General features: G+C 40.9%; 1 protein-coding gene across 4 annotated transcripts in view; it reads right to left on the bottom strand.

The window, feature by feature from the left end:
* Positions 1 to 12538, bottom strand: part of SHROOM3 (shroom family member 3) — a 330680-nt gene that overhangs the window by 70520 nt on the left and 247622 nt on the right. Inside the window, exon 1 of one of the 4 annotated variants that reach the window (XM_018049609.1) lies at positions 4924 to 5037. The exons of 2 other annotated variants lie outside the window; for them this stretch is intronic. The gene's annotated coding sequence lies outside the window, so the exon portion shown is untranslated. Of the gene's footprint in view, positions 1 to 4269; positions 4333 to 4923; positions 5038 to 12538 lie in introns of those variants that run through there. One more of the 4 variants, XM_018049611.1, reaches the window with a different exon arrangement.

Below are 12538 nucleotides of genomic sequence, written 5' to 3'. Positions count from 1 at the left end.
TGAAGCAAGTGAGCACGCAGGCACCCAGAGCTTGGATTCAAACCCAGGCTGCTCTGTTTTCATAGCCTAAGACCCTTCCACAATTCTATACTGCCTTTCTAGAAGACCATTTTGTTGTAATTTTTAGTAAGGATAAGAAGAAATTCTGGTGTCTAAGAAAACAGTGTCAAAACAAAACAGGATTTTAAATCTCCACCTTAAGCAAGAGGTTTTTTAAAACTAGCTTTTAAAAAAATCATTTATTTGGCTACACTGGGTCTTAACTACATGTGGGATCTAGTTCCCTGACCAAGGACTGAACCCGGGCCCCCTGCATTGGGAGTGCAGAGTCTTAGCCTTTGGACCACCAGGGAAGTCCCTAAACTTTTTTTTAAACTAATCAAACCAGCCTAAGCGAGTGCCTCTGCTCTGAAAAAAAAAAAAAAAAAAAAGTCCATGAGAAATGGGCACACATTCACACAATCAGGGCAGCTGTGAACCTTTGGGTGTAAAATGTTTTATTATTCATCACTGAATTCCTAGGGGTTAACATGTTCTTAGTAAACGTTTGGTAAACGGTTAGTGAATGAGTTAAATCATTCTAACAACAAAATGCTTCTCTTGGACTTGGCAAAGTTTACCTTGTCTTTCCCAAACACTTTGCTGAACCTAAATAATTGAAGATTAATAGATTAAGTAAACTAGTATTATATTTACCACTCTGTACAAGGTATTTTACTGAAAAATCCAGTTATATAATGTGTCCCTTAAAAGAAAAAAGCACAATATTAATTATATAGAGATCATTTTTCTTTCCCTCTACTTCTTTGGAAAGAGTTTATAATATGTAAGCCTTTCACCTGGATTCTGTGAATGCTGTGAGCCTGGTCTGGTAGTTCAGTTTCAACTACTCTCCTGAAATCCTCAAAAACAGAGGGCTTTGCCTAGCGGGTATTTCCTCTCTTTGAGGTTTACTTTTGATAGCAAAGCAAAGCCCTAGTGGTACTTTGATCAGGTAAGCAAGAACTAAATTTAAATTCCCTACAACCTGGGAAAAGAACCCATTAAAATGAAGATACATATAATGCTAAGGGTATTTGTTACTATAAGATCCTTGATAATCTTAAATAAATGAGGTGGCTTTTACAAAAAATGGAAATCACTTTCTCATTAACAACAAAACCACATATTTATCACAATACATGGAATTATGAGGGGACACTTACCCAGTTCTTAACTAAGCTAAATACTTTGATTATCTAACAATTCTTAAAACAACCCTATGAAGGAGGTATTTTATTACTGTTCAATGGTTCCAGATTCCGATGCATTTAATAACTTGGCCAAAGTAACATACACCTAGAGGCAGAGATGAGATATGTACTCTTGTTTATCTCTAGGAACTATGCTCTGCTTCGAACTGAGCTAATGCTTCGAATACAATAAAATACATGTCTCAAATGCTCAGTTCAATGGAGTCTGATAACTGTAACAATCATTCAAATCAAGACATACAACATTTCCATGGCTCTGAAAGTCACCTCTCTCCAGTCAAACTCTCTCGATCCCCACCCCCAAGCAACCACTAACATCTACGGTCATAGATTAGTTTTGCCGGTTCTGCTGCTGCTGCTAAGTCGCCTCAGTCGTGTCCGACTCTGTGCGACCCCATAGACGGCAGCCCACCAGGTTCCACAGTCCCTAGGATTCTCCAGGCAAGAACACGGGAGTGGGTTGCCATTTCCTTCTAGAACTTCATAAATAGAACTGCTTATATATTCTTTTGTGTCGGCCTCCTTTCAGTTTAACATAACGGTTGAGATTCATCCTGGTTCTTGTGTTTATCACAAGTTCACCCCTTTTGATTGCTGAGTGGTATTCCCTTGGTGTGGCTGTACCACAGTTTATCTGTTTTCTTATTGGTGGACACAGGGTTGTTCTCAGTTGCTGGCAATTATGAATAACATTGCCATGGCCACTCCGTACAAGCCTCTTTGTGGGCATCTGTTTTCATCAGTTTGGGTAAATAGCTGGGTGTGGATATGCTGAGTCATAAGGTTGATATATGTTTAACTTTATAACAAACAAGTTCTTAACCCCTGCACTCTATTCTCTCAGAATGGCACTAGCTTATTGACATGTTTGATTTCTTCTCTTATATGACAAATTCCTTGAAGACAGAGGACCAATCTGTAGTTGCTGGCCCTCCCACATAGCAAATGTTTGTTGAACGATCATTGTTCATATTCCTATTCCTTCTCCGGGTGTTACTAACATGCTTGGCATGCATGGAGAAACAGGACAAGCTGAAGGGTTGTGAGGTGGGGGTAAAAAAACCAGCCAGCCAGAAGACTCCTAACTTGCCCTTTTTTTTCTTTTTGACATGACCTTTCCTAGAAAGTAAATCCCTCCCAGTGATCCTGCAGGGAGGGCGAGGGGTGGCTATTCCTGATCAAGTGACCACAGCAAGGGAGGAAGGTGTCACTGCAATTGAGGTCACATGGTGGTTAGGATTACAGGATACTTCTGTCAAACAGGAGGGCAGAGGAAGCAGCAACCCATGAAATTCTAGTGGCAGAGCAGTAGCTCAGGAGGATGGCCTCCAACACAAGTCACAGGAATTCTTGGTTTTGGTGAAAGTACTACACCATTTCTACACTGGAAATGGAAAGTCAAGAATACATTTGGAGGAGAAAGTAAAATGTTGATGTAAAAATGTAACCAGACTTAACACATAAGATGTGAAAGGGTTAGTTGCTCAGTTGTGTCCAACTCTTTGTGACCCCCATGTACTATATATAGCTCGCCAGGCTCCTCTGTCCATAGGATTCTCCAGGCAAGAGTACTGGAGTGGGTAGCCATTCCCTTCTCCAGGGGATCTTCCCAACCCAGGGATCGAACCCAGGTCTTCTGCACTGCAGGCAGATTATCTACCTTCTAAGTCTTGGGAAGCAGAACTGTTAATTTCCATAAGTCTGTTCATTTACTTGAAATCACGGAACTTGCGCTATAGTCAACCTAGAACTTCTTAGAAAATAAATAAATCATTGATTTTCTTTCCATCAACAGAAAAGGATTGGCAAGTCCTGGGGGTAAATTTAAAATCTTTTTAGCCAAAGGAAAAGCATTTTTTTTTTTTAAACATAAATTAAAACAGGGCTTTGCCACATCCTGAGCTCAGGTGCTTCTGAGGCAATCTTTATTTCCCTTGATTCCAGGTTGCTGAGGACTGAAATTTGTTTAGAATTCCTCATTTGGGGGGTTCTGAGAAGTGACCTTGCCTGCCTTTATCCAAACAGTATTGCACCGAAGCCATCCTAGGCAGATGGATGTTTATCCTATTCTTAAAATCTCCAGGGAAGTAAATTCTCTACAACATCCCTTGGTAACCTTCTCCAGGGTTTTATCAAGTGTACAGCAAGGAAGTTCTGAGGCAGAAACCAATAAAAATATTAACTCTATGAACCTAGTTACCAGCACTGAAAAGGCGTATGCGCTTGGGCACTTTGCCTTCATGGTAGAGATGTATTTACAAAACAGGCTATACAAACAGAAACCATTTGTCTGGAGCAGATGTGGGAAGTTGATTCAAGAGAAACTGCCACAATAAATTCCATTCCATGAACCATGTGAATAAGTTCCTGTTGGTTATAACATTTTTTAAAGTATAAATTTATTTCCTTATCAATTCCTAAACCAGGTTTGTTAGCAATTTTTAAAACTCCAATACAGCTGCAAAGTTTTCAAATAACTAGGCTTCCATGAAAAACTAGGCCTTGACCAATAGAACATAAACGTTATTGTTAAGGACAGTTTACTTCTGTATATGCCACTTTTCTGCCATGATCATGAAACACTTTTGTAATTAAAATTTTTTAAAGACAAAAATTAACCATCAAAATTAATTAAAATGTAAACCAACTTCCGGTGAGATTATTTGAGGTAAGATTAAGCATATGTCTGACCAATGCACTTTTAGCTGGAAATGATAATTTAACTAGCCTTAAAATATTAACTAGTTAGAAATAGGAGACGCACAGAACTATCATTAGAAGCCCCTGTGCTAAGATTTCCTGCCTCACCTTGACATCTCAGAGCAATCTCTCCATGGAGATTATATATATGTGGGCTTCTATTCCCTTCCTCCCAAAAGCCTCCATGCACAAAAGTGCGCCACAACAATAACACGATTTAAAAAAAAAAAAAAAGTAATGCCAAAATACGTCAGAGAGAAGAAAAAGCCGGTCACACCTCCCCCACCGGATGCTGGATGTATTGAAATTTCATTACCTCTCCTCCCCTCAGCAAAGCACTTTTCTCTCTCTGGCAGCTCACAGTAAAGCGTGTGTCAGGTATCATTTCATTTTCATGATTTAATTCCTGCAACATGACAGTGGAACACACCTTTAAAAAGAAACTGCCTTAAGAGGTGGAACAAGTGGAAGGGGGGAGGGGCAGGCATGCGCCTCAAAAGCACTCTTGGGATCTTTCCTACAGAAACAAATCCAGTAAAACCAAGAAAGGCCAGTCGTTTTAAACTCAGTAGGAGCCCTCGTAAGAAGCAATTTATCAAAATTAAAATATTTCACAGATCATTTCTCCTGAAAAGTTTTCATGCTGTCAATAATCTGCAATTCTTTTCCTCTTGGAGTTCAACTGAACTGAACTGGAGTAGCAGTTTCTGCCTCCCTAATAAAATTATTAAGAAAAAAAAAAAAAAAGGCCAAGGTCCAGGAGTGTCAGGAGGACCCTCGGAGGGCGCCACCTACCCCCCATCAGGCCGGCCGCCGGCAGAGAAAGCCCGCCCGAGGACTTATCCTTGCAGAGAGGGTTCTCCAGAGTCGCCGCGGGGACCGAAATAGACACCCTTTAGAGAGCAGACGGCTGGGTACCCGCCCTCCCTCCGCCCCGCCCGGGGAAAGCGGACCCGAGCCCCACACTCACCATCGCCGCTCGCCGGGCCGCGGTCGCCCCCCGGGGCCGCGCGGGGCTCGGGGCCGACGCCAAGTTCAAACCTCGCCGCCGCTCGGAGGAGGCGGCGCGGGGCATCGCCGGCGGGGCCGGGCCGCGCTTAACAATGGGAGGCTCGGCCGCGCCCTGCGCCCCGGCTACAGCGGCGAGCCCGGGGCGCGGGGCTGCTGGGGGTGAAGCCGGGCGCCGGGCCCGGAGGGTGCGGGGTACCCGACCACCACGCCTACCAGGCCGCCGGGGCCGAGCCGGAGGGGCCGCGCTCGCTCCGCGCTCGCCACCAGGTAATCGCACAGGAAGCCTCGCCGATTGGCCCGGCCGTCAGGACGGGATTTGCATTTCAATGGCAGCGCTGGCTCCCTAAGGTTTGAAAAAGGATTCCCGGCTGCAGGAGCCGGGCTCCGCTCGCCGCCCCTCCGCAGTACACGTCCTCGGGTCCTCGTGGTATTCAGGGGTCCGACTCACACACTCGGGCGCTGCTTGATCGGTTCACAGTCAGAAAGGTGTCTTAACTCCACCTCCCCGCCCATTTTGAAATGAAGGGGGGATCCCAGAACAAAATACTCACTTCAAAAAGCCCGCGCTCGCTTTTCAGGGGCTATATAGTTAGTAATTGATCAAATGAAGCATGAATGAACAAGGTAAAAAGTTCACATCTTGAAAAAACAAAAAACAAAAAACAAAGCTCGCATTACATGGAAAATAGCCATCCTTTTTCTCCGTGTGTCCTTTTTAAGTATAAATCAACTGGAGAGATTCAGGTTGTTTCTGATCGTTAATGCTGTTGAAACATCCCTTCTCAGTTCTTTTGTTTCCTGAGCATCATCTCTAGATGAGGAACAGGTGATTATTAACAGGTTATGACTGTAATCTTACAGGAAATTCTGGATTCAGCTTTGCAAACTTTGGGGTCTTAGGCAGTATACACACCTGAATTTATTTTGCATTGAGATAGAGGTACTCCTTTAATATTCTTAAGGAGGGTATGGTGCTATTTTCAGTTTCATCTTTCTTTAAAGGCTCTTCCAGCCTCTTTCAACAGAGGTGGAAAAAAAATTTTTTTTTCTGTGAAAAGTACGTTTCTTAATGACTTTCACATGCATCTCCAGAGATTAACAGTAAGGTTTGAAATTGGCTTTATTTCTTCTCCCTCAAGCAGAATGCCTGTTAAAATTTTATATGTAGTAGTTTTTATTTATATATAAGTAGTTTTAATATATTATTTTATATATATCAGGTTCTATATTTAGGGTGATAAGCACACATATAGACACAGAAAAGAGAATGTCTAATTAGGTAGGAACTAGAAACTTCGGTTCCCATAGAGTTAATATTATTTGCCTTTACTTGGCTGTGTTTTTTATAATATCCTGGCACAATGCAGAAGCATTAGGGGCTACAAAAACTACTAAATAAACCTCTTTATTGATATCTTCAAGAACAGGCTTCTCCCTCCCCCAAGGCATTACCCCCCCTCCACCCTTGAAGTTGTATTTGGTTTGCATCATGGTATCACAGGCATGTACAAATACATATACACCTGCCACACTGCCAGAGGGGTACACACCCACATTGTTGCTAGGTGTTAGAAGCAGGGAGGCTAATGTTGCCTGTTCTGTGTCCTAATGTCCTGTGGGGATCTAGTTTTAGGTGGAAGCAGATGATGCTCAGAACTTAAGCTTTAAACAAGGTGGTCAGTCCTTACTGCTTAGAAAGCACATTGCGGCTGCCGCCATGTCGAGGAAGTAAGGCGTATTAGCTGAGGACACAGCCAGGAGCTCTGCAGGCAGAAGAGGTAAGACCTCCTTCCCTGCTGCCTCACTACCTCGTTTTCTGAGTGCTCAGGGTCAGGTGAAACCTTGTAAGGCTGGACCAGATTCCTCCACTCCTGTGCGAAACATCACTTTAAATTGCTGATTCAAAACACACTTTGGCCACTGAAAATAAACGCATGGTTACCAAAGGGGAAAGGGATATATTAGGAGTTTGGGATTAGCAGATATAAACTACTATATATAAAATGAACAACAAGGTCCTGCTGAAAACATAGGGAACTATATTCAATATCTTGTAATAACCTATAATGGAAAAGAATATATATATATATTTGAATCACTTTGTCGCACACTGGAAACTAACACAACATTGTAAATCAACTATGTTGCAATTAAGAAAAAATGTTTTAGAAACACTTTAGATCCAACTTTTACCTCCCACATAGACTGCATGACACCAGTGATATCCATCACTATGATAGGAAGTCCTGGGCTTCCGCTGTACCCCAGATTCTGGAAAAACACTTTTTACTTCTACCTATAATTTAGATGTATTGCCAGATACTTGTAGATAAAAGGAAAACAAATTGTCTCCTGGGATCAAAGGTGAGATTGGAAATGAAAAAATCTACACAGCAATAGAAAATTCGGCAAACTGTTCTCTGTATGAGCTAGGAGTAAGTTCCCTCACTTGGTCCTTCAGTTCCCCTTCAAAATGGCCCATCCCTTCCTCCCAAAGCATAAATGATAAATGACTGTGAAATAGTTAATGCATATCAGGTGCATATATGGATAAATGCCAAGACTGTTTCTGTCAAGTCATGCTGCCTTTTAGTTCCTACATCAAGATCACTCCCAGAAATAGTGCATTACACTAGAATCCAGAGCGTTTTATTTTTTCTAGTGAAAACAGATATACTGATCAAGAAATAAAGCTTTAAAAATGCTAAAATATTTTATGAAGGGGGTAACAGATATGAAAAATACACAACCTAATCTTAGAGAAAGGGTTTGCTTGGCCAGTCAGCAACCTGCTGTTTGCATACTTTTTCTTTTGTTTAAAGTTATGATTCTTTTAAACATGTTTATTATGATATAAGGCTTCCCAGGTGGTGCTAGTGGTAAAGAATCTGCCTGCCAATGCAGGAGACAAGATACAAGAGATGAGGGTTCAATCCCTGGGTCAGGAAAATCCCCTGGAGTAGGAAATTCTACTCCAGTATTCTTGCCTGGAAAATTCCATGGGCAGAGGAGCCTGGCAGGCTACAGTCCATGGGGCTGCAAAGAGTCGGACACAACTGAGCAACTAAGCACACGCACACACACACACCCATTGTGACATAATTTATGTACCATATGATTTACACTTGGTCTGAGGCACATTTTTGCCCTTTCCTCCCCAACCTTCGCCAATTCCTTTTCTTCCCACCTCCTCGCTTAAAATATATGTATATACATTTGATGTGGACCATTTTTAAAGTCTTTATTGAATTTGTTCCAATATTTCTTCTGTGTTATGTTTTGGTTTTTTGGCCAGAAGTATGTGGGATCTTAGCTCCCCAACCAGGGATTGAACCCACACCTCCTGTATTAGAAAGCGAAATCTTAACTAATGGATCACCAGGGAAGTCCCTTCCCACTTTTCTTAATTAGTTTAACCTGCAAACCCAAATTTCAATTTGAGTTAAATATGATAACCTAAAAATATTTAAAATCACATTATATTAATCTATACTGATTAAGGACCTGACATAATTCGAACAGTCTGATTCATTCTGTATACACATTTAAAAGTCTGTTTTTCCACTATGATGATCAGGTCTTATTACTAAAGAGAAACCTGTGAGAATGAGTGTCTTTTTCAAACAAAAAGCTTAAAGACATTTAGGATTACTGCCATATGTCTCTAAATTCCAATCTCAGCAGTTATTCTTTGCATTTTAAAATTTAAATTAGTCTAATACATTTAGTTGTATCTTTAAAGAAACTACATATATAAATCATATATGTGATTTGGATTTGAATTTATTTCACAAATTTAGCTTCTTTTCTATATTACGGTATTAAGTTTTTAATATATATTGTACTTTATTAAATGTCACTTAGGAATAGTCAGCTATTCAGGTGGAGGTGGGGTTAGTTGCTCAGTCCTGTTCAACTCTTTGTGATCCCACAGACTATAGCCGGCTAGGCTCCTCTGTCCATGGGATTTCCCAGGCAAAGATACTGGAGTGGGTTGCCATTTCCTTCTTTAGGGGATTTTCCCAACCCAGGAATCAAATCCAGGTGTCCCACATTGTTGGCAGATTCTTTACCACCTAAGCCACCAGGGAAGTCCAGTCACCATTACTTCTAACCAATTCAGTTTGGCCTTTTTCTATTATTCCAAGTAAATAAAGTTTTCATATGAAGAATTTAAGTATTTGAAACATGACTCTTTGCTAAATAATAATAATAAGAGCAACTATAAGCTCTTGCCATAGCTATACAATAAATTCTCTGTTTCATCTGTGCTCTTCTTTTCGATGTTGATACCTTAGAAAAACAGTGTCAAAATCTGTTGAATATTGAAAATCAGTTATAAGGATCATTTAACTGTCAGTATAAATACAATCAAGAAACAATACTCTTGATTGATTCAGAGAGAAAATATTAGGAAGAACATACGGGGTCTTCCCTTCTCAAATGGCTATTTATTTGGGTTTAATGTGAACTTTTCATAACTTCTAATGTAATATTCACTTTGGCAAATATTTTTATTTTTTTTGAACCACTCACAGAAAAATGTGAAAAACACGTGAACAACCATCCTATTGAATAAAATGTTAAAATGGACATTGAAAGTAAGGAAATACATTTAAGACTGCTTTAAACCTGGGAAATACTTTATTTCATGAAGTGATGATTGTAACAGGAAAGGGGGAAACCCTATATGCTTTCAGCTTCTCAGAGTTAGTTACCCTCTATCATAGAGACCTTTCTCATAAATAGCCCAGTAAGCCTGCAGGTCCTCGGAGCTGACACTTTCCTCACTCTCTCTCTTTGTTGAAGGCATCTTTTGCTGCTAGCAGCTGATTCATACTGACAAGGGCACCTCTGTGTTTCCTGCTGTTCTTTGTAGCCTCAGGACCAGGGCCCCAAGTAAAGACCTTTATGCAACCTAGTTATTACCAAGAAAGCTATTTAGAATCTTGCAAAGGTCAGAACCTGAGGAAAATAAGGAAGGACTAGGTAGGCCAAAGTTCAGTTACTATCTGCAACACTACAAATGCATGTCTGTACAGCATCCCTGGTGGCTGAGATGGTAAAGAATCCACCTGCAATGCAGGAGACGCAGAGTGAATCTCTGGGTAGGGAAGATCCCCTGGAGAAGGAAATGGCAACCCACTCCAGTACTCTTGCCTGGGAAATCCCATGGACAGAGGAACCCGGCAGGCTGCAGCCCATGGGGCTACAAAGAGTTGGACTCAACTGAGCAACTAAGCACACACACAGCACTCAATAGCAGCATGCATGGTTCTGTGGGTCAGATGTGGGATCCAGTATCAAATCTGTATAGGTCTAAACAGAAGCGAAATGAAGAACAGAACTAGCAGAAGGACAGTTTTTGTTAGTGAAGGAAGACAGCAAGTTTTTGGTTCATGGAAATATAAGAGATAAAGGCCATTTTCAATGTTACCAGGGAAGGGTGGTTCACTAATTAAGCAACAAGTCAGCAGCCTCAAGTGATACTGGAGACAAGGATTGACAGCATTCTTTCTGGAAAGTCTAGGTTGAAAGACTAGAAACACATCCTGGAAACTAGAAACAACCTAAATGTACATATAGAAAATGGTTAAATTAATTGTGAAGCATATCGTGCAGCATTTGAAAGGCAAGGGGTAGACCTATACGTAGTGACACAGAAAAGGCTCCGTGATTAAGGAACTTGCCCGGGGTCATATGGGTATTAAGACGGAGAGCCAGGATTCACACCCGGATGGAAGACAGCACAGCTCAAAGTGTTAACCACAAATACTTACTTAACAGGCTCATGGGGGGATTCATGGTATGATGCGATGTGTGTTGTCATTTTGAAAGAATAGAGAAGCATTTCCTGTACTTGTTTATTTCATTATAATTACCTGCTCCAGGGTAAGGTGATCAGTATACAGTACAATGTAAAATCTGTAATAGGATAACATGCTTTTTCTTTTAAAACATTGATATTCCTAATTTTAAAATGGATAATATTCTTTATAAACATTCAAGTATTACAGAAATAACAGATATAGAGTGAATGTCTCATGTAATCCTAAATTGCTGCCCAAATCATTATCCATTGTTGGGTGGAAATTCCTCCAGCTCTTCTCTTTTATGGATGGTGACATGTTATCCTTATGTATGTTAATATTAACATATTTTTTCCAATAGATGATCACACTGTTTTCTAACATGCATTTTCACTTAATAATTTCAGACACCTCTCATGATGAAGGTGAAAGAGATGAATGAAAATGTTGACTTAAAACTCAACATTCAAAAAACTAAGATCATGGCATCCAGTCCCATCACTTCATGGTAAATAGATGGGGAAACAATGGGAACATGACAGACTTTATTTTCTTGGGCTCCAAAATCACTGCAGATGGTGACTGCAGCCATGAAATTAAAAGACGTGTGCTCCTTGGAAGACAAGCTATGACCAACCTAGACAGCATATTAAAAAGCAGAGACATTACTTTGCCAACAAAGGTCCATCTAGTCAAAGCTATGGTTTTTCCAGGGGTCATGTATGGATGTGAGAGTTGGATTATAAAGAAAGCTGAGTGCTGAAGACTTGATGCTTTTGAACTGTGGTGTTGGAGAAGACTCTTGAGAGCCCCTTGGACTGCAAGGAGATCAAACCAGTCAATCCTAAAGGAAATCAACCCTGAAAACTCACTGGAAGGACTGATGCTGAAGCTGAAACTCCAATACTTTGGCCATCTGATGTGAAGAGCTGACTTGTTAGAAAAGACCCTGATGCTGGGAATGAGGGCAGGAGGATAAGGGGATGACAGAGGATGAGATGGTTGGATGGCATCACCAACTCAATGCACATGAGTTTGAGGAAACTCTGGGAGATGGTGAAGGACAGAGAGGACTGGCATGCTGCAGTCCATGGGTTGGACACGACTGAGCAACTGAACAACAACAACTCCATGTCTGAAAATACAGTTTCATTTTATTTCCTTTAAAAGTTGTGTAGGATTCTCAGAACCTTCTAAGCTCACAGAAGAGCTTAGATAAGAGAATTTTCCCATTTACCTTTTCTTCTCCTCCTCTGCCTTTTCCTTTTCTCTCCTTCATCCATTTCAGTTCAAATACCACTTACTAAGTGCACCTGCTAACTGCAGGGTATGGAGCATACAGGATGGATCAGGTCGTAGCCTTGACTTCAAGGAGCTCAATTTACTGGGAAACTCAGATATCTAAAGAAATTATTTCAGTAGAACGTGATAAGGATAATTAGGTCTTATGGTCAAGAGCATGAATTGGATTCAAGAGCTTGCTAGCAGTATGCGAGGTTAATTGATCTCACTAAGCCTTAGTTTTTCCTCTATAAAATAAGAATAATTACACCTCCCATTGGTTTTTGCAAAGATTATATGAACCAATCATTCAGTGTGTGTCTCTGGGAGGCAGGAGTAACCCTGAGATATTAATCGTTCTTATTCCCTCCATTGGATTTCCTCATAGTCCTGTCTTTCCTCCCAGTTAGTGTCACTCACTGACCAAGGAAGGGATGACTCAGCAGAATTTTTATATCATAAAAGAATCCAGGCTTAAGATAT

The sequence above is a fragment of the Capra hircus genome, chromosome 6, assembly GCF_001704415.2.
Source record: "Capra hircus breed San Clemente chromosome 6, ASM170441v1, whole genome shotgun sequence".
NCBI classification, from domain to species: Eukaryota; Metazoa; Chordata; class Mammalia; order Artiodactyla; family Bovidae; genus Capra; species Capra hircus.
This window is presented reverse-complemented; position numbering and strand designations above follow the sequence as displayed.